Source organism: Lissotriton vulgaris, chromosome 1_1 (genome assembly GCF_964263255.1).
Source record: "Lissotriton vulgaris chromosome 1_1, aLisVul1.2, whole genome shotgun sequence".
Lineage (NCBI taxonomy): Eukaryota > Metazoa > Chordata > Amphibia > Caudata > Salamandridae > Lissotriton > Lissotriton vulgaris.
The window spans coordinates 711,668,589-711,689,971 of record NC_141685.1 but is presented as its reverse complement, the minus strand read 5'-3'; the positions used below and the strand labels follow the sequence as shown (position 1 = coordinate 711,689,971).

Sequence of the window (21,383 nt, the reverse complement as noted above, 5' to 3'; positions counted from 1 at the left end):
GATGCTCACCCACGCACACAAGGCCCTCCACGGCACCGGACCAGCATACCTGAACAGCCGACTCAAATTCCACGCACCCCAAAGGACCCTACGATCAGCCCAGCTTTCCTACGCCGTGGTCCCCCGCACCAGACAGACCAGATCGGGAGGCCGCTCCTTCTCCTTCCTCGCGGCCAAAGCATGGAACCCCCTTCCGCTCCACCTCAGACAGACAACATCGCTCCCCATCATCGCAAGAAACCTCAAAACCTGGCTCTTCGACAGACCCCCTCCTTGATGGAATGGAACCTGCACCCCCCCACCCCCCCACCCCTAGCGCCTTGAGACCCTTACGGGTGAGTAGCCGCGCTTTAACAAACTCCTGATTGATTGATTGATATCAGGGGCAAAAGACAGTTGACTTTCCTCCTGGTTCACGAATAGCATCATCATCAGGGCAGTGGTGGTGGAGGTATGAATGTTTGCATGTTCATCATTAGATTCTATCACGTATAGCAATTGCCACTCAATGCATAGTGTAATTTAATGTGCTAAACTCAGAAGCATTGCAACAATCACATTATGAAGAAAGAGAATGTTTTGAATTTTGAAGATTCTTTATCATACTAGTACTGGACTCTCTGAGTCAAGCAACAGCAGCTACCACACCCCCTTCCACCTACGTCCGGTTAGGCCAGTGCTGATTGCAGTGACCATGCAGGAGAAAGGAACCACCCAAATGCATAACAAATGTTCTAAATGGGCACGCTTTAAAAACCATTTGTTTTTCATTCTTTATTTTAAAACTCTGCAGGTAGTAAATGTGGTCTGCCTGGGCCACCAGCACCAAAACCAACCACTACTAGCATTAAACCTGTCCACCATCCTGCCAGCCCATCAGGAAAACGCCTAGTGCCCTGTATAATCAGTCCAGGCCTGGGAGTTTTCATGCGCCTGAGTAAGGACATCCTTCTGCCATCACTGTGACGGATGAAGGCTGGTTTGAGGTCTCATGGTATGCAATCAGAAGTGGGTTGCCAGCATATAAGGCTTACCCTTAGAGTTCAGAAGAGTGTCTTCACTAGCTTCTTTATAAGAGTAATTAAGAGGTGGCATACATTTTTATAGTCATACTTGTGAAATAGAACAGCATCTCTAAAAGACCTTTATTGTCCTCCATGCAAGCATATAGGTGACAGGTGGGTTGTTATTTAAAGAATGCCACAAGGCACTAGACTACTCCACCATATTCATACTGCAATGTAAAAACAACCATTTGATACCACCTTTCACACAAAACTACAAACAATGTGTGAAATACAGTTGGGAATGCATAAAATATCACAAGTAGAATATAAACCAAAACAGCAAGTACCTTGGCTTCCATATACCTCAAGTGATGCTAATCAACTCTGGCTATATATACGGAGTAGGTATGAATATCTCTTGGTATGAATATCTCTTGGTTCATTGCATCTGGTAGAGCAAACACACTTGGATGTGTGTGTGTTAACCTGCATATTCTGATATAGCAGAAAAATTAAAACAGAAAGCAGAGGATACATAGAAGAGGGCTTGGATAAAGAGGAGGTGCACTGTGCGAGGAGCAGGTCATACCCCAGTGTAAGGGAATGCCTATTTTTGCTTGTCGTCCCCCACATTTGTTTGACTAATGCTGCTGGTTTTTCGATTCTAAGAGTGTACTGAGGCCTGCTAACCAGACCACAGTGCCAGTGTTTTAACCCTTTGCCAAGTTATGTTGGGCTGCAGGTCTGTTTGTGCCATCCTGCATGTGATAGAGACAAAATGGACTACAGCCTGCCACTACAGACTGACAGGGCAGTTTGTGGTACTGCCAATTCGACTTTGCCATCCCACCTACTGGCAAAGCCACCACTTATCTTAAGTCATATTTTTAAGTCTCCCCTCAGGAAGGCCTATGGAGTCCTATGGCATGGAGCAGTATATTACTAAGGAAGACATATGATTTTCTATATGTCATACCAGCATCACTTCCAAAATTGATTGTTTTGCTGTTCAAAGATTAGTAGTCCCATTGGCTAGCATAGGGTTACCTGCTGGCCCCAGCCCAGCTAACTTATGAATGGGAACACCTAACAAAGTCAAGTGTCAAATTCATTGTGCCATTAAACCTGACCTGATGCCCTGCCCAGATTTAAAGTCACTATCACAGTTAAGCAACTTTTAGAAAGTTACCACTCTGCACTCCAGCTAATTCAGTGGCCTCCCCAAGGCGCTTACACACAGACGGATTTCTGACCACCTGGAAAGACATGTGTACAACTACAAGGCCCAGGAACAATGGCAGTTGCTGCAGAGCTAGTTGCCACCTCCTCTCCCAGGGTGGCCACTCAGGTGAAGCCGCCTTCGAAGGGATGCTTGTGTCCCTGAGCTGGATGCCTTTTGTTTCTACAGACAATAAAGAGATGGAGCCAAGGGAGGGATTGAAACCTGTGTTCTAACCGGTTTACCAATGGGTGTGTAGCCCACTGATAGCCTCACCTCTAGGGTGAGCTACCCTGCACCGGACAACCAAGGAAGGGTTGTGCCATCTTGCAGGAGGCAAGAATGGGGCACTCTGGGATATTCAGATGCCACACATCACAGGAACTTTATCACTAGAGAGGAAGGGAACCCTGTAGCCCATTGGCTAGTGACAGTGTGGTCCCCTCTGGCACTTTCCTGGAATAAGTAGGGCACTCGTTGCACCATGCCCCTTAGTTCACTCTGTAGAGTAAGAAAGGGCTGCAGAAACACTGTCCTGCTCAAAGTTTGCTCAAAGAGAGGCTGCACCGATGTGAAGACTGAACCTGCTGCACTTTTGGGCTGGTGAGAATGAGACTGTGCATCTGGCTCCTACAACAGGGAAAAGTCAATTTCCCACCTTCACCAAGCCCAGTGACTACAAGCATCAGTCTGCTCATCTCTTGCACCAGTTCCAGGGCAACAAGAGCTGAAAGAGCCCAAACTGACAAGTTGGTAGCCACTGCTGAAGTTTTGCCGTTACCAGTTGCCCGGCACCACAAAGACACAATCCCAGATAGCAAAAACTTGCACCAAGTCTGCCGGACCCAGGATTGTTATCAGAGTCTGGATTCATCGCACCCAGTGGGCACCAGCTCACACCAAAGGGTCTGCATCCTACCGAGGTGCAGCTTGGCCAGTAGTGCAGCATTGGCTGCCCAACTACTGCAAAGTGGAGGACTTCGAGGGACCCCTATCTCCACAGTCAAAGTTGCTCCACAACACCCATGGTCTGAGTAACTACCACAGAGACACTCCAGTCGACTGCACCCCAACATGAGCATCCTTTTGGGCATCTTTGCCTGCATCCCTCAGCAGTAGGGCCGCTCCATTGACTTCTATTACGGTTGTGCGTGCTGTAGAGTTCAAAACTTGCTCTAAAAACACTCTGGTGGCCAGATACATCTCCAAAGTATCCATACTGGTCCCCTAGACTTCATCTCTGTCAGATTTGGTCAACCAACTCGGGCTGGAATACCCGCACTAACCGTTCTAAACTTTTGAAAAGTTGACACATTTTTTTGTTGACCAGTGCTTGTTTGCAGTTGCATTTAAAATTGATTAAAAACATCTACAATTTGTATCTACTGAATCCTCTAGTAGATTTTAATGATTAAGGTCTCTAAAAAATGATAATAATACACCATATTTTTTTTATAAATTGTTCTTCTGTCTTTTAATTAGTGTGTAATTTTCTTATTCCATTTTTTTGGTGCTGTTAAATGCTTCACACCAAGTTCTGTTGCCCAGCCTTAACTGCTCGAAACCATAGCCACCCTGGGTTGAACTAAGGTTGATTACATTATACTGACTGGACCCAAGATGGTATCTGCAAGTGTGCTCCTGGATAAGGCCCCATACCCATACCTTATAGCATACCAAGATCCTCACAGCCAGTTACATTCCACATTCAGTAAAGGGACAGCAGTATCATCAACAAATTCCTGTGGCATTTCGTATTTTTGGTTGTTCCAAAGCACATTCCCTGTAGAACTCAAAGCCTCGGGAAAATAGTACTACATTTTGTATCTGGTTTTGCTAGTTATGCTAAGACTTGGGAGGTGTTGTGCGGTCTTCCGCATGCAGGTAGGGCCAGTACTGCTAGGCAAGTAAAAACAAAAACATATGGAGTGCATTGGGCACATGCAACCTGTCATAACCAGGGTCTGTCACCAATTGTGCAGAAATTGCACCTATATTTTGGTGTCAACTGCAATCTTAATCTATTTTTTTTTACTTTGCCAATCAAAGCACATATTTTCTGGACATTATTTATTTATTTATTTTATTTAGAAGCTTGTAAAGCGCGCGGCTACCTCCGGCGGAGGTGTCCCGGCGCATTATTCCATAATGTGAGCACCGTATAAATTATGAAAAAATAGCTGTCCAAACTGGTTCTTCTTAGAACATTTGGCACAGCCTAAATAAACTGGCACTTGAGTGGAGGGATGCATCTGGAAAGTAGGGTTTAAGAATGACGTTTTTTTCTTCTTGTCTGCTATATGTACCATACTCCTTATAGCTATATTACCTCAAGTGTTCTACATTTTGCCTAAGCAACCTAGGATTCAGTTTTTCCTAACAAGTTCTTAGCACTGCCTCCTGGGAGAATTAATTTTCTACTGGAACTCCCTTGACTATTCCTGTTTTCATTCAAGTCTAATTGCCCACTCCAACATGACTGCCTTCATCAGCCACCCTGTTATTAATGCAACATGTGCAGCATAATCCAGTACATGAGTCAAACACACTTTTGACCCAGCTAACATTTTCGGTCGTATGCTATCCTATTGCCACCAGCAGTGCCAACGAAGGTTGCTTTTGCAAGCCGAGCTCTGTCACTTTTTCTCACAATACATCTCCTGTGCCACAGCACAGCCCACCACTATGTGAATTTTCCCCGTCTACTCTTAAACTACTGACAGTCTCAGCTTTACAGAGGATATCCATCAAATGCATATTGCTGTGTGACGGAATATACAGGCATTCTTTGGTTACCGGGTAAAGCTGCTGCTATGGTGCTCATCGGTCTGCCTGATGGGCACTGGTACATTGCAGAGCATATCGGAGTAAGGAGGATAAGGCAATCTGCATTTTAATACTAAGTGCAGGCACTTCAATGCTTTGATCTCTCCTGTTCCTCTCAGTAGGGTGTTTATATACCATACTCAGTTCTTTCAGCCTTTTCAGCATAGCTATAGGATGTGATGTGGTCACGGCACCGTCGTCTGCATGACACTTATAATAAACTGGCCCCAAATATTGACTATGTGTAGAACCCTAAACTAGAGGTCAAAAGGGGGCCAGTGATAATTTTGTTAGCAATGTGGCCCGAAACAGTAACTGATGTTCTTACTTGAGTAATTTCCCACTAACCTGTTAGGAAAGGATCCGTAAATTTGAGATGACTACATCAGTACTTTTTTCGAATGCGGAGTGTCTCCAGTTTGAAGCAGGATACTGAAGAATTTATATACGCTTCATTGCACTGTAGTCTATCTTGTGGGCAATATAAGTTCAATTAAAAGGAGATCTGTTACGCCAAATGAGGTGTTAAGGAAGGCTGTATTAATAAAACTGAAGACCACAACCCTCGTAAATTAACTGCCAAGAAAAGAAAAACGCTGCACTCCCAGGAAGTTTGTCTTGGGTATACACAGGGCTCGAGTCAGGGTACCACGCGGGTGGACGGCGTCCCCCCACTTATTTCACTGGCTTTTTACCGGGTGGATGCCGTCCTCCCCCCCCCGAGATAGAGCCGGTACCCGAGTCTGCACCTGCACACGCGCTCAGCACTCACCAAACCTCATCTCCTATTGTCGAGAGTAGGCGAACAGAGCTCTTTAAATTGTTTCACGTTGATGGAGCAGTTCAGTATGTTATACGGGCTCTCGTAGCCGTATATTAGAAAAGGTCAGTATGTATTCAGCATTATTGACGGAGACCGTCAAATTTACTGTGGGCAATAAATACGCACTGAACAAGCGCAGCTTTAATTTCCCCTACGGTAAACATTCTGCTTTGCCCTTTCAGCCTGCCCCCATCGCCTTGTAACCTTTGATAACTAGAGGGGACTACATTTCGTGACCTCACTTCCGATACACCACCTAACTTGGAGCGTCCCCCCACTTCTTTTTTTTAGGACTTGAGCCCTGGGTATACATTCATTTGGTTGCCAAATATTTTCGCTCCAGAACGCATTTCAACTACTTGTCTTCTTCATGGTAGCATAGTCTTTTTACAGTTATTGTTATTTGCTGCCTCCACTTTTATACAGTTGACATACATTCTGGGATATGTAGTCCATTCCACAACCTCTCACGTTGTGATTTACGATCCGAGTGAGAGAGGGGGAGAGCGAGCGGGAGAAAAAAACACAACAAAAAAACACACACACATTAAGACATTTGTGTGTGTATATGTATATATATATATATATATATATATTTATGAGGCTTGTCACTCCGCAGACAGCAAACAACTGCCAATTCCCTAGTGACAAAGAGTCGACCCAAAAGGTGCTGGTGCAAGGTGGTTTATTTCAATAAAGCCAGCGCTGCCGCCATGACGCGTTTCGCCTTCGAACAAGGCTTGATCACATGACAAACTGCTCGTCATTGAGCGGAGCATTTAAAGTGGCAGTGCATAAAAATGAATCATAGACATGATAAAAATACTGTACTTGATGACGCTGTTATTACCAATTCAATGGCAGAAAACCTGTAAGAAACATATAATTTCCAAATTGTTTTCCACTTTACATACGACAGAATTAGCAATCGATATTTTTACAAGCATATTTACATAGCATATTAAAAAGTGGGATGATGCTAAAACATGACAAATAATTGTGTCTATGTAAACAGGTATCGACCCAATATATACATGCAATCATTTTCAACATTAGTATGATGCAGTAAGCCATGTAACATGCTCCAACAGCAATCATGAAGGGGGTAACCTGGAAATAAACTAGTTAACGTCCCTCCCACATTCCAAATTATGATTCGAAAATATGTTAATCTAAATAGAGCCCCAGTGGGCCTGCCACAATGCCTGCTAGGAACAAATAAAGTGCAAAAGTGATTGTGCAAAAATAGCAATGTAAAGTGCAAGGAGTGACAACAGATAATTCCTGTTATTTGTTAAAAATTCTAAAATTCATGATTCTTAAATAGATACAGATGAGTCCCCACTCTGTCAAGATTAACAATGACATTGTAACGATGGAATTCTTTTTATATCCGGACAGGTCTTATGGGCATACTGGTTAATTCTAAATGCAGGTGTAAAGATCTTCCCTGTCATTTAATCCATTTGGATTTTTTGTGTTAAGCTCCAATATGTATCTAGTTTCAAGGAGACGGAGTTTAGCCTCACGGTCCCCTCCCCTCCTCGAAATCTCTACACAGTCGATTTAAAAACATTGGAGCTTATCTGGTATGCCTAGATGTTTCTCCTGAAAATGCCTGGCAACCGGATAATTTTGGTCGTGCCCCGAAATTGCACGTATGTGTTGGAGTATCCGTTTGTGGGCGGGCAGTTTAGTACTGCCCACATATTGGAGTCCACACGGACACTCCAACACATAGATGGCGAATTCAGTCTTGCAAGTAAGCCACTTGGAAATGGCAATTGGATGCTCACGAAATGGGCTTATAAAGTGGGTCCTGTTGCTGCCAAAACGACAGGCTTTACATTGTGGACATGTCTTAAAGCCCTTTTTAAGTGTCATCCAGGTGGTGGAGGCTCTTGGTTCTAAGGTGTTACTGACTAAAGCCTTTGACATGGAAGGGGATTTGCGGAAGGTGAGCTGTGGTTTGTTGTTTACTAAGTGTCCAATTACTGGATCACTTTGAACCAGATTCCAGTTTTTATACAAAATATTACGAAGAACCCCATGCTGTCGGTTATACGTCAGAATAACACGAGGGGAACTTGTAGTTGCCTCCTCTGCCATGTGAACATCCGTCGGGATATTTCTAACTTTAGGAATCAGAGCCTCCTGTCTGCTGAGTTTGAACGAATGATGGCTTTAATGAGATTGACATTCGAATAACCCCTTGCAAGAAAACGTAATCTGCATGCCTCCTGTGCGGCTGCACATTCGGCATCAGTGCTGCAGATTCTTTTGATTCGGAGATTTCCCCAAAAGGAATGCTCCGAATCCAGTGAGCCGGATGTTGGCTATTAGAATGTAATATAGTGTTCCCTGCACTGGGTTTTCTATACAATCTTGTGTTTAAGATGTTATTTTCCACAAATACCTCAACATCTAAGAAACAAATAGATTCAGAACTCATATTGGTAGTAAAATTCAGATTAATGGTTTTAATATTAATCAAATCCACAAAAGCTCTGGCACTGTCAGCACTGCCCTTCCAAATAAGAAAAACATCATCAATATAACGCAAATATAAAGCAATGTTTTCAGAAATAAAGTTATGGTGCTGTCCGACTAGGACCTGTTCCTCTCATAGCCCTACGTGTAAACACGCGTAGCTTGGTGAGAAACAGGCCCCCATCGCCACACCCCTGACCTGATGGTAAATTACGCCATTGAAGATGAAGAAATTCTGTTCTAGGCACATTTTGGTCATGTCCAGTAACATTCTGTTATGTGCCATCGAATGTGGAGGGCCTTTGTTTAAATAGTAATCCAGAGCTTTAAGTCCATCACAATGTCTGATTGAGGTATAAAGGGATGAAACATCCAGAGTCATTAGTAACATGTCCTCTTCCCAAACAAAGTGCTCAATTTTGTTCAGGAAATCAAAGGAGTCCTTAACATATGAATTGAGAGTTTTGACATAGCCTTGCAAAAAAAAGTCTATGTATTTTGAAACGTGCTCCAAAGAACTGTCAATAGCAGAAATAATAGGTCGGTCAGGAGGTGTAATAATGTCTTTGTGGATTTTAGGGATCAAATAAAATGAGGGGATAACAGGATGATCCTTCTTCAGGTATCTGAACTCCTCATGTGTGAGAAGTCCAACACTTCTCTAGGCTTGTAATTTACGATATTGTTCCTCCCACATGGTTTTTACAGTCTGGATATTATAAAGTATTGTGTGCTTATAGTATGATATTGAGGTGAGACACGGAGTGACAAATGGGATGTTACTGATGTATGTCCTAGACTGGACAAAGGGTGAGCTGAGTAAATATTATGTCTTTTCCATTCTTGTGTTCCATGGTCTAAATGCTAGTAACATTGGATGTGGTAATCTGAAAGTTTCCTCATATCTACTGGTAGTCTGGCATGTTTGGCAAACTTTGCACCTGAAATAAACATTGGCAAAGTCAATAGGTCTGGTATTGGCCTTAAACCTTTTGGCTTAGCCAATATTTGTTTTGTCATAGTTTTTTGAAAACTATATTTTTGAGGAAGCTGCAGGGCCCTCAACAATTAAACAAATTGGCTGAAGGCCAAAGGGAACTACTTTGTGTGTGGATGCACTTTTTTATGAAAGATGCAGAATGCTGTCACTCACAGTGAAGTTAGCCAGTAACTGAAGTGGGCTGGCTCATTGCCCAATGCTGTATGTTGTATTCGCAGAAGTTGAATGTGACCGACAGAACAGCTGAAAAGAGTTGGTTGAAACCCCACTTTAAGTAAGTTCATTCAGGGCCACTGGAATTATGTGATTGAACAGCGGCAACAATTTTTGCATAATTATAGATTTGCAGTTTTTGGCCACGTTTTTTCTAACACAAATAGATCAAAAGTTCCTAAAAACGCAGCAACACCAGTACCGCATAGTGGAAGGCCCTTTTGCAAAGGCTGACCAGCAGTGGCGGCAGCTAGCAGGGAAAAGTGGTGAGGCAGCACCGGGGCAAAAACAAAAAATCAACTTACCTTCTGCCTTGCCCTTCAGCTCCCGAATCCCAAAGCAGACAGGCTCCCATATTCCCCGGCGCCAATCCAGATGCTGCTCTCATGCTGGTATTACCCAGCATGAGAGAAGCACCTGGATTGAGCGTAGCAGCTGGATTCACGTTCCAGCAGGGACTGGGAGCATGTGCTCCTGAGCCCTGCAGATATTTTCAAGCAACAGCTTGGAGATATCCAAGTGCGCATGTTGGTTTGGTGCGCATGTTGGCTGGCCAAATTGACATGCACACTGGCAATGCCCTGTGCTGCCCTCTCCTCCTGCTGTTGATGGTTCCACCCCAACTCTCAGCTGCGGCTCCTACAAGTAAAATAAAATGATAATAGAGCAGTTTTATTAATTGCCTTATTATCATTTTATTTTATGTTTTGATCTGCTGGTTCCAACAATAGGGGGACGCTCCTCCGCCATCACGGAGGAGCCGCCCCTGCTGACCAGTCACCTTTCTGTTGCTTATTGCTATATTTGGGTGTTAAACTGGGACTAGTGAGGTGCAACCAATGCCTAAACAGTGTTAACAAATGTAAAAAATGACCAAAAAATAATGAAGTAACACTTTCACAAAATGTTCCACGTTTTGCTGCATAATTTTCCTTTTCTTGACAAATAATTTAGTCTCCCCTGCCGCATAATTAGGTCCTCTTCTCTGCATAATTCCAGTGGCCCTGAGTATGTTCTACAAACAATTTTAGTAAAATCAAAAGGTCTTTGCTAACTCCAGGCTTAAAAATATGAAATTCGAACGTAGAAAACCATGAAGTCGGTTTTTTAGGGCGAGCCTGCGTAAAGCGCGCGAAGCGCGTTCTCGCTGCGAGAACTATAGTCGTCGGCTCAGCCGACAACGAGTAGAGACAAGAGATGGCCACGTGCAGCATTGAGAAGCATGGCAGAGTCAGATTACGATGCGCGCCGTGGGATTTGGTCGCACGTGTGAGCTTGTACCGTAGACAGCTTACGACGTAGCCTGGTAAGTTTCGGTTTCGCTACTGAGTCCAGATCCATGTGTGCGGCGTACGGAGACAGACTGCCTATTTCCCATGCACTGCCCTCAACTTACGCTTTATTTTCTCCAGTTGCCTAACTTAGCAGAAAAGGGATCGATTATGTTTGAAATATGAATCCCAAGCCAATACATATTTATTAAGAAATAAGCAAAAGGAATGCTTTGTTTTCTGATTATTTCATGCACTCGCCTAAACCTCAGAATTGGGCTTGAAGTAAACGTGTATCGAAACAAGAGCGCACGCAGTGGTGTTTCAGTAAATTTGCTCGGAGGGTTAAAGCAGGTTGTGACGTAGTTCCAAATGCATGTTGAAAACAGTTGTTTCAATATATACAGCAGACTTTACAACTCGCTCATTGTCACCGTGTGCCAGACGATGTCGGCTCTCATCACACACCGTCACCGTTAATTTTATTTAAGGCGATTTTATATAGCGCGAACATTACCTGCAGATGTCAGAGCGCTTTACAAAAAAACCAGTTGCCTTACATAACGACTTTCAATTACATGATTTACATAAGAGATGCAAGCAGAGAAAAACAAAGAGTAAACGTGTAAAAGAGCCGATTATGCACACAGAGCAACACGCCGAGGGGCACTCAATTGCATTAGTCTCCAGTAGACGTACAGTCAAGCACGCCGAATGAACAAACATGCAGGCATCAATGCATACAGACAAGCAGCCACATATAAAACAGTGAAGCAGGTACAGGGTGCATTAGCCGTGTATGTTCACCACAGTAGTACTAGCAGAGCTGCCATGATATGCTGTTTCAGTCCAGGATTTTTCTTTGCATTCTGGGACTTGTAGTCCTGTTTTATAATGGAATAAATAAGATTAAATCTCCCAGGATTCAATGAAAAACCTGGAATGGAACAACACATTCCTCATAGACCTGGATAATTATGTTGGATTGCACCAATAATGCTCCTCAGAGAAGAACTGTGTATTACACTTAGGGATACATTGGGTGAGAAGTACACTGTGCATCTGAAGAGAAATGAGCGATGTCCATTTCAGGAGAACAAGATTCTATGCATTATTAGGGAACAGGATGCGAAGCATCATGGCTCTTAGGGTCATGGTATATGGTGTACATGGCGATGGACAAAAAGGCGCGCACACCGATGTTTAGTGGGTGAACACAGGTTGATGTGAGGTACAAGTGTGTTTTTAGCAGCAGCAAGGCCAGATCAACTTTTCATATTTAATGTTTTGGAAAACAAATTAGGAGATTTTCAGCTTTCTTTCCAAAAGCTTCTGAGAGATTTGTTTTGCGGGTCACAATCTATTGTGGGTAGATGTAGTTTTGTCTTTTTCATGGGTACGCATAGACGGTTTACATTGGACAGGCATACACGGACAGCTCATATATAAGTGCACACATGCATAAATTGCAGAACAAGTGCCTATGTCCAGTCTGACACCTCTACTCAGTCCTGTTTATTTTGTACAGCAGCATTTGTCCTACTAGAATTTTCGACTTGCTTTTGTTTTACTGGTTTTCCTGTGCCTTGGCTTCTGAGCACATTAGCATATTAAGCAATATTTTTATTTTCATGTAGCTTATTACCCTTTAGTGTAGTCTGTAAGGTTCTCCTGCGGTAAATAATTTTTTTAATCAGCATGCTTATAACAAGCAAGACTAGCACTCTATGTTAATGCCAACTTTGCTTATCATAAGCAACAGCTAACCATTTACAAACAATGTTTATATACCAATTGGAAATTTAAAAAAATAATTAATGCAAAGCATTGTCATTTACAATGCCAGTAACTCAAACTTTTAATGCTGCGAGACCTATTGCATTGTAAATGCTTGTCATTCAATTGCTGCTAGGGTGACCAACTGGCATTGGTGCAAATTCAGGACGGTGAGTGTAAAAATTCAGGACAAAGGGTCAAAATTCAGGACACAAATTCAGGACAGGAGGTCAAAATTCAGGACAAAACTTTAGGACAATAGGTACGTTTTACAGACACATCAGAGGTCGCGCAATAGTATATAAGTAAGCCCAGCCATTTCCAAACATATTCAACCATTTGCAAATCTATCCATCATGTATCCTTCCATCTATCATTTCACTCATCCATCCCTTCATCCATCCTTTCACTCATCCTCCATTATCCATCCATCCACCCTTTCACCCTATCCATCTGTACACTTATCCATCCACTCTTCATCCCATCCATCCATTCACTCATCCATTCAGCCATTTACCCTTTCACCAATCCAGCCATCCTTTCACTTACTAATCCTTCCACCCATCCACTCTTTTAGTCATCCATCCATCCTCCCTTTCTCTCTCCATCAACCCTTTCACTTAGCCTTCCTTCCATCCATCCATCCACCCACCCACCCACCCATCCATCCATCTACTCATCCACTCATGAATCCATCCATTGCCCCTATCACTCATCCATCATTTCACTCCTTCACACATCTATTCATCCTTTTGTCCATCTACCCTCCCTTTCACTCGCTCATCCATCCTTACACCCACCCTTTCATTCATATGTCCATTCATTCACCCTTGCACTTATCAATCCATCCATCATTTCACTCATCCACCTACCCCCCATCATCCACCCACCCACTCATCCATCATTTCACCCACCCACCATCCAATCCACTGATCCATCCTTTCACCCACCCACCATCCACCCACCCACTCATCCATCCATCCTTTCACCCACCCACTCATCATCCATCCATCCTTTTGCCCACCCACTCATCATCCATCCATCCATCCTTTCACCCACCCACTTATCCATCCATCCATCCTTTCACCCACTCTCCATCCATCCTTTCACCCACCCATCATCCATCCATCTGTCCTTCCCCTCATCATCCATCCATCCATCCATCCCCTCATCATCCATCCTTCCCCTCATCATCCATCCATCCTTTTCCCTCATCATCCATCCTTTTCCCTCATCATCCATCCATCCCCTCATCATCCATCCATCCTTTTCCCTCATCACCCATCCATACATCCATCTGTCCTTCCCCTCATCATCCATCCATCCTTCCCCTCAGCATCCATCCATCCTTTTCCCTCATCATCCATCCATCCTTTTCCCTCATCATCCATCCATCCTTCCCCTCATCATCCATCAATCCTTCCCCTCATCATCCATCCACTCCCTCCTCATCCATCCATCCATCCTTCCCCTCATCATCCATCCTTTCCCATCATCCATCCTTCCCCTCATCCATCCTTCCTTTCATCCATCCTTCCCCTCACCCATCCATCCATACCATCCATTTATCCTGCCCCTCATCCATCCATCCTTCCCCTCCATCCATCCATCCTTCTCCTCATCCATCATCCTTCCCCTCACCCATCCATCCATCCCATCCATTTATCCTGCCCCTCATCCATCCATCCTTCCCCTCCATCCATCATCCTTCCACTCATCCATCCTTCCTTTCATCCATCCTTCCCCTCACCCATCCCATCCATTTATCCTGCCCCTCATCCATCCATCCGTCCCCTTCCATCCATCCATTCATCCTTCCCCTCATCCATTTATCATGCCCCTCATCCATCCATCCTTCCCCTCCATCCATCATCCTTCCCCTCATCCATCTTTCCCCCCATCAATCATCCAGCTACCCTTCCACCCATACATCCAGCTATTTACATTTTCTCTCCATCCTTCCCCTCACTCATCAATCCATCTATCCTCTCTCATTATCCATTTATTCAATCTTTCATTCATCCATTCACCCTTTCACTAATTCATCCAGCCATTCACACATCCCCTCACTTACTTACTCGCCCACCTTTCCATATTAATTTTGAGCTGAGCCCTTTTGAGAAGAGGCCCATCAAGAACTTCACCCTCGCTGCAGGGGCCGTTCCAGGACTGGGACAGAAGCCACCCAGGGCGGAGACAGGATCCACTACAGGGGGGGACAAGAGCCATCACAGGGGGGGGGGGGGGGGACAGGAGCCACCACATGGGGGGACAGGAGCAGGAGTCATCACAGGAGAGGGAACGTGATCCACCAGGGTGGGCACAGGGGTGGGCATGCAGTATTCTAGTTTCATCTTGGGCTTCTCGCCACCTCCTGCACCAGACAACGAGAAGACAGGCTCTCTGTACAAAATGCCACCCCCCACTGTGATATACAGTACTTACAAGAGATACTCTAAGAGAACTGATTGTCCTCCATACTTTGTTAATCAGTGTGGGTGCGATTGTGCCATTTCTTTATTGTATTACATTATGCATGTTTGAAGAACCGAGGTTTGCTTACAAATTAGTGACAGTAATTAAGCTCGGTGAAGAGAAGCAGGTGCTGCCTCGTTGTAATCAGGGGTGTAATCTGGCCGAGTTTAGGATGTTTGGGGCCCTGGGTAGAAATGGAATTTGTGAGCCCCCCTCTAAATAGCAGATACAAGACGCATTCAGGGCTGTTTGCATGTGAATGGATGCCCCCTGCTCCTGAACCTGCAGCCCCTCCCTCTGTCACCTTCAAGCACCTCTTAACAGCTCATCAAGGGCTGGAGGTTTGAGGGTTGCCATCCCGCTGTGCCTCTACAGTGCTGCTGGGGGTCTGAGCTTTCATACAGCATCGGAGTCAAGAAGGGAGGTGGGGGCAAGCTGTGCCCGGTTAAAATTACGGACAAATGGCGTCCGTTAAAGAATCCTTCACGGACAACGGACAGACAGCCAAAATAACGGACTGTCCGTGAAATTTACGGACGGTTGGTCACCCTAATTGCTGCGATATCTGCATTTAAGTTGCCTGTCTCCTGGTAAGTCTCGCGCCTTACACTCTTCACGTCCTGCTCTGCTTTTAGGTGTGGTATAAATTCATAAGCTTCGAATTTAGATAGTGTTTTGCTGTTCAAAGATTGTTTCTACTGCGTGGTAACGAAGGATATTGTTATCTGTTTTGCTTAATGTGAAAGAGAGCGGTGATGCCTCCACGGGTTGAGCATGAACCTAGTCCGTCTGGAACACAGCCGCCTTGGACTGTGGAAGAACGGAGCTTTGCCTGGAACGAGCAAGGGAGCATTATCGTAGTCCACGAGTGCGCTATTATTTTTGCTGCTGTAAATTTCATGTTTGAGCATTTCATCAGTCGCCACACTGACATGCGTCAGATTGTCTCTGACAGGGCTGTTTGCAAAGCCAGCGATAACGTATGACGCATTAACAAAATGGCGACCTACTCCCAGCTCTGTTGTAACGCTTCAGAGAGGAAGGAAAGACCGACCGCATGTTCTTACACGGGGCAGTGGCTAAAGCATATCTGCTCTGAATTAAGTGACTCCACTTAACAGACACACAGAGGGATTACTTCAAGTAAACATTCTAGAAGTACTTGCTTTTTTTAAATCTACGTCGAATCCATCTTGTAAAATGACAGTTAATTGTATGGGAATGCCTAAATCCATGCCATTTGTAAGTTGCTTTAAAATAGTTCATGTCTGTAACACATTATTTTCTGACTTCACCTTTCTGCTCGTGAAAGGACAAGCGTTTCCAGAATTATTAACATGTTGATGTGTGAATGTTTTATGAGAAATGAAATAAACCTGCACCATTAAAAGGTTCACCCAAATCCCGTGCCATGTTAGTGGTCTGCTAGCAAAAAGAGTATTATTTATTACTGCTATGTTCTGGACTGTTTCCTAGTTCCATTAAATAGGATTTGTTGTCCTCTACTGGTAGCGAATACAAACTGTTTCTTTATTATCAAAGCTGTGCATAACAAGTGACACGCTTGTAAAATCACAGCATAGCCAGACCCCCCTTAGACATAAGGGTACACTCTCACCTTTCTGATTTAATATCCATTGTAAATGTAAATGTAAATGTAGAGGAATTTATATAGCGCAAATCACCAACTGGTCTCTAAGCGCTTGCTTAGGGAACCCGTCCTGGTATTCCCCTGTGAGATAACCCCGGCAGGGTATCCGCAATGTAAAGCCAGGCATCCCGCCGCGAGGGGCCGTTGTGGAGATTAAGCAAGCTATTGCCCAGAGTCGCAGAGTGTGAACCCGTGAATAGAGTAGGCACCGGAGCGAGAATTGTCGAGTCCGTGGACATTTTAGGACTCAAGACCCCGCTGAGCCGGGAATTGAACCCTGGTCCCGGGCTGACCTCTGCTTCCAGGTCTGCCTCCTCTAACCAGTGAGCCACACTTCTCCACCATTGGTGATGATTACAAACTGCTATTCCCAAGCTCAACAAATCTTTAATGCAAAATCTTCTCAGACTCTTTTCATTTTGCTGGTATCTCGGTTCATTTTATTTCCTTGTCATCGGTGAGTGGCTAAAGGTCCAGGTTTGAGTCATGTATACTGCGCACTAGCGCATTACAGTAAGAAACCCATCCAACTACTACATGCCTATTAGAAGAACTGCTGTCTGGCTGCTTTACACCCGCCCCTCCTTGCTCAAAGGGCAGTTTTTTAACCATGAGAATGAAAAGTGCAAGTCTGGCACTTTCTTGCCTGCAAGTATTCACTTCACTTTACATTTTCATCCGCTCAATTCCGCAGAAACCGCTCCCTCGCACATAGTTGGCTTTACCACCTCTGCTCAGCACTTGCACTTTTCCTCCATTCTCATCCTTCTCGATTCATATACAGCCTTTGCCACTGTTAATCATTATACTCTGCTAGCCTCTCCCTAGATGCACAGCAATAGCAATCCAGACTCTGCTTTCAAATGGATTCCCTTCAACCTTTCTGACTGGACCCCCTCTAATCCATCTTGTGCCTCTACACTATTTATGGGTGTCCCTCAAGGTTCGGTACTGAGGCATCAACTATATGATCCCTATTTTAGGTCACCTTTTTGGCAAAGATGTGGCTCAGCAGATCCTATCAATTTCCAAGATTTGGTTAATGTTTCTTTCTGCACCATGAGCAAATGTATCACCATGCTGTGACAAGAATGGATGAAGTATTACGGCTTGAAACAGGTGGTCTTCAATGTCACATTTTATGGAAAACTGAATTGTATTCCTTTGGTAGAATCAGTTCCACTTGCAGTGTAAGACACAACATTATTTAGGAAATTCGGTGAGTTTCATGCACACAGTACTGCAGAAAGCCAACTTCCTTCCTTTAAACCTAAGCTTCCGTTGATATCAAACCTTCTGCCATCTTCTCTTACTTTGGTTCGTTATCAACGTTCAAGAAGAGAAATTTTTGAGGAAAATGAAAACTCTGGCCTCACTGGAAGACAAGCAGTCCCAATGATCTTCTGCGGGCCTACAGGATCAGACCAGTTATTAATCAGGATTTCCAGAATGTATGGCAGATGTTTTGTCTATTAGTGACTTTAGAACTATTTCCCAATCCCAAGAAAGACTTTTACTCCTGCTACTTGTCCTTCAAGCAATAAGCGGAGTGCATCGAGTTTTGGAGGTATACTATTTATGTCCTATTCTCTCTTTCTAGATGCTTCCAAATTGCCCATGGACATTCTGAACCCTTTGAAGCTAGAATTCGCAGTGATGTTTACAAAATCTGCTGGTTGTGCCATTAAGATTCATTTTATCAGTGAGCTGTGGATACTGGCATGTTAGAGAGTTTCCTCCAGTAAGAGGTTGGCAGCCTTCAAGACTATAGCACAGAACAGTTGAGGCCTTACAGTTCCAGAGGCAGTTTGGCGCCTGGGTGTAGTGAACAGTGTGGTTTAATGTACCAGGCTGATGTGCTCTACAGCTTCACCGGATGCGTCAGTTGAATACAGAGCATGGTCCCAAGCCCGTGCATATGCTATGTACTATTTACGCATCATTTTATTTGTGTTTTGCTTGCTCATTTCCTTCAAAAAATGTGTTGAGGCCTGCAATCTCCATGATTACAAGTCAGCTTTCACTCTTTAAGGTACACTGTTTCCTTTGTCTCATCTTATGGAAATATCTCTTTGGATCACTTGATAATTGAAATCCAGAAGCTCCAAACCTGCTTAAACTGTTGCTTGTGCATATTTCACAGTAGACCACAAAATCTTCCTAATGAGCCTGAGAAAACAAATGATGATCTGTGGTTCTATGCAGTGGAGTATATGTGGTTCTGTGGTTAGCAGTGGAGTATATCTGTTAATCTTTTCCCACGTCCTCCTTGAACATCCTCACTCCCAGGGATCATCTCTATCAGTGTATTTCATTTACATCTAAATATAACCTTTGCATCAGGTTGTCATAAAACTGCATCGCCATAAGTTACACTCTAAACATCGATTAGGCCTAAACGTTATAGTTATGTCTCAGTAATGAAATGTTCCTATATTTCATGTCTGCTGAGCAACGCGAACTTTCTGGTGCCACATGTCAAGCTTTTGTACTTCTTGATATGCCTATGCCCAGCCATTATCCTACTCAGTTCAGCATCACAAAGCAATGTATAGAATAGTGTCTGTGTACCACCCCAGATGGGGACTGGGCATGCCTTCCCTGCTCACCCTCCAGTGTCTCTGAATACATGATGAGCATCCATTGCCAATTGCTAAATAGTCAGCTGCCCCAAGATATCACACTCCCACGCACAAAGATTTAAGAAGCACAGAATGCTGAGGCTCAGACAGCCTGATGAATTTCTCCTGTCTCATCTTTTATTTAATCGACTAGTAGGAGAGTAGACAAGCATTTACAATGCAAAAGGGTGTCGCAATTGATTTTTTTTAGCTATTGCCATTATAAATGACAATGCCTTTTTATAAAAAATTAAAAAGCATTGTCATTTACAATACAATTAGTTCAAAGTTTTGCAAAAGCAATACCTATTGTATTGCAGAGTGCGGTGTCCATGAAGTGGGCGCCGCGCTCATTATTAAAGTTTTAAAAAAAGAAAGAAAGAGCGTGGTGTCCCTGAAGCGTGCGCTGCGCTCATTATTAATGTAAAATTTTTTTTAACCAAGAACGGTGTCCCTGAAGCAGGCATCTCGCTCAGTATTAAAATACAAAAATAAAAAAGATAAACAGGGCGCAGTGTCCCTGAAGCGGGCGCCACGCTCAACATCAAAGTTTCAAAAATAAAATGTAAACTGCGCACAGTGTCCGTAAAGTAGGCGCTGTGCGCAGCATGAAAATACAAACTAAAGCAGCCACCATTGTCCCTATCAGTGTCAATAAGCAAAATAGTGCTCACCCACTTATAATGCAGACCTTGTAACAAACCAAGTAAAAGGTCTAGCAGGCAAGACTGTACCAAGGAGGGACTAACAAGCCTATTTACAAATCAAAAACCAGCATTTAATAATGACAGTGACAGAAGCCAATGACAAATATTGGCGGAGAGTGGACGGGGCTTCCACTGCATACTCTGTTACAGCATGCCTCGCAGAGCGAGCAGGGCATGCGTGCTGCTGCTAGGCTCAACCTAAAAACGAAGGGCTATCCAGAGCGTGGCAATCTCTCACTTAATGAAAGTCTCAGTTCTGCTTATCAAGAGCCACTAATCTGATATAGCTACATTATGAATATCTTGGTGAGAAGCCCACTACTTATCCTTAACCCCAGCCTTTGTTTCTTGTGAGTTTAAAGGTTCATGAACTGAAGTCCTGGGAGAGGTAGGGGAAGAAGGGGAACACTGTGCAGATAGGCCAATGAGATTATATTGAGTCTGCACTACTGAAAAATATGGCGATATTCAACATTCGTACTCCTTTAATTGAAACTTTATTTGATTAAGACACAATTAAAATAGCGCTTGTCCCTAACTGACTTGGTAGGATCCTCCTATGAAAAAATAGGCCTGTGAGAGCTACTTGTTTCTAAAGCATTTCATAGTTGAACTCGTTATCCTAGAGAAGGCAAGAATTCCTAACACAATCCCAAAGTGTTTGGAGTTACCTAGTTAAGTTCTTGATGTCAATATATAGTGATGAGGATCGTGAAACTGCTTATGCAAAATCTATTTCGAAATTCTCCTATTTCTCTTTGATCTCTAGCTCTGATAGAGTACATTGAAAGACTGTTTTGGTGCTTGAACATGTAAATCATAGATAAATAAACATTTCCGCACCCACTGTGTTAATATGGTGCAGTACAGCTTCGTATAGATGCGTTAGATGTGTTGGAGGAGAATTTATATGTGACCCCAGGAGCTGACTTGCCTATTTTATTTGTTGGTAGCTGTCTTAAAATAAATTAGCTCATATTGTCTGGTTCCAGAAGTAGTTTTATCTTTAAGCTATTTGTGCTTGTATCAAGAGTGTTGGACTTGGCCCTTTTTGCAGGGTCATCCCTGAAGTTTTTGCCTTCCCCCTCTATTTTTTCAGACCTGTTGGCTGTTTTATGACTCTGTGCACTTTACCACTGCTGACAGTGCTAAAGTGCATATGCTCCCTATTGTACAATTGATGTATGGATGAGTGATTCCATGATTGGCTGGTTTGGTTTACCTGCCAGACCCTAGTACAGTGCACCAGGAGTGCCCAGGGCTGGTAATCCGAATGCTGATGGTGGGCTTGCAACACTGTGTGT

The 21,383-nt window shown here is 43.7% G+C and overlaps 1 protein-coding gene across 2 annotated transcripts in view; it reads left to right on the top strand.

Annotated features, from left to right (window-relative positions):
* DENND1B (DENN domain containing 1B) overlaps nucleotides 1–21,383 on the top strand; it is a 1,279,546-nt gene that overhangs the window by 1,028,029 nt on the left and 230,134 nt on the right. The window lies entirely within an intron of this gene.